The sequence below is a fragment of the Galeopterus variegatus genome, unplaced genomic scaffold (assembly GCF_000696425.1).
Source record: "Galeopterus variegatus unplaced genomic scaffold, G_variegatus-3.0.2 Scaffold2783, whole genome shotgun sequence".
Taxonomy (NCBI): Eukaryota; Metazoa; Chordata; class Mammalia; order Dermoptera; family Cynocephalidae; genus Galeopterus; species Galeopterus variegatus.
Window position 1 is genome coordinate 84,745 of NW_007728894.1, and position 1,258 is coordinate 86,002.

At 36.4% G+C, this 1,258-nt stretch overlaps 1 protein-coding gene across 2 annotated transcripts in view; it reads left to right on the forward strand.

Annotated features, from left to right (window-relative positions):
* OPRK1 (opioid receptor, kappa 1) overlaps positions 1-1,258 on the forward strand; it is a 21,693-nt gene that overhangs the window by 15,852 nt on the left and 4,583 nt on the right. The window lies entirely within an intron of this gene.

Consider the following 1,258-nt stretch of genomic DNA (forward strand, 5'->3'; position numbering starts at 1 on the left):
GACCCAAACCCTCGGCGGGAGCGCCACCAAGCTCCCAAGCGGCGCACTGTAGCAGTGCGCCACCAGGCCGGCCCTTGATAGATGATTTTAACAGAGCCTGCCTTGTTGCTTATGTTATCAACATCTATCGAGTCGTCATTCAATATTGAGAGCTCTTGTATACAGCAAAGTTTTCATTTTAGGGAATTAAAATGTTGCATCTAATATTTTACATATTAATCTATGTTTGTTTTGGGAATTCATAGTCTGCATATTACTATTATTATAGTTTCTAAGAATTATTATAATAGTTGCAAGTAGAGACAAAGTTATTCTTAACAAAAAAGAATATACAGAAGAAAAACTTAGTTTAGCTATTAGATCTAACAAAAGCCATGAGATGTTGGAACAGGTGCCAGGGGAAGCCATGACCCTCTGATATTAATATAAAAGGAGAAGAAAGAGCATTTTCTGAACTGAGGCAATTGTATGAATAACTCCATCTGAAAACATCCTCTTTTTCCTCAAACAGAACGTTTAGTAAAATGGCATGCTTGTCCTGGAATTTGCTGATGATTGTCTCAGCATTCTCCTTCCTCTGTAATGGTATAGATTAAGCTTCATTGACATTTTTGGAGAATATTACCAACTCTATAGTCAGGTGTTTGTTTTCCAAAGTCTGTTGTTGATTATCTCACCTATCCATCAAATATTTATTGAGCTACTACTACATGCAAGACACTTTGTTCAAGAGGAGGCTGATCCTTAGAGTTAAAAGACATATCCAAATTAAACATTAGCCTTTGTGTTGCCTTTGCTTAGCTTAGCAGGTGATTTTCATAATAACTCCTGTAATATGTAATTAGTACATATTTTCAGGATTTGGTATCCACGTAGTATTGTAGTTGGTATCCATGTAGTTAATTTATTTACCAATTTATTCTCTTTATATACCATATGTTCCAGGCACCAACCTGGCTGCCAAGGATTAAGTGTTAAATGAAGTAGGCTGTTCCCTACCCTCAAGTAGTTCACATTCTGGATGGAGAGAAAAAGGTTAGGAAAGGTAGCATTATTGCAGATTGGAAGAGCATCTGTCTAGGAAATAAATAGAATGAGTATAATATGCAGAGAGAGTATAAGTTTCAGGGGAGAGGACTATTTAAAGAGAGAGCTCTATCTAAATGTCTCTGAAGTGACATTTAAGATGAGACCAACCACAAGGGACATGCTGAAACACAAAAGTTAAGTAGAAAACAAGCAAAACAAAACAAAATCC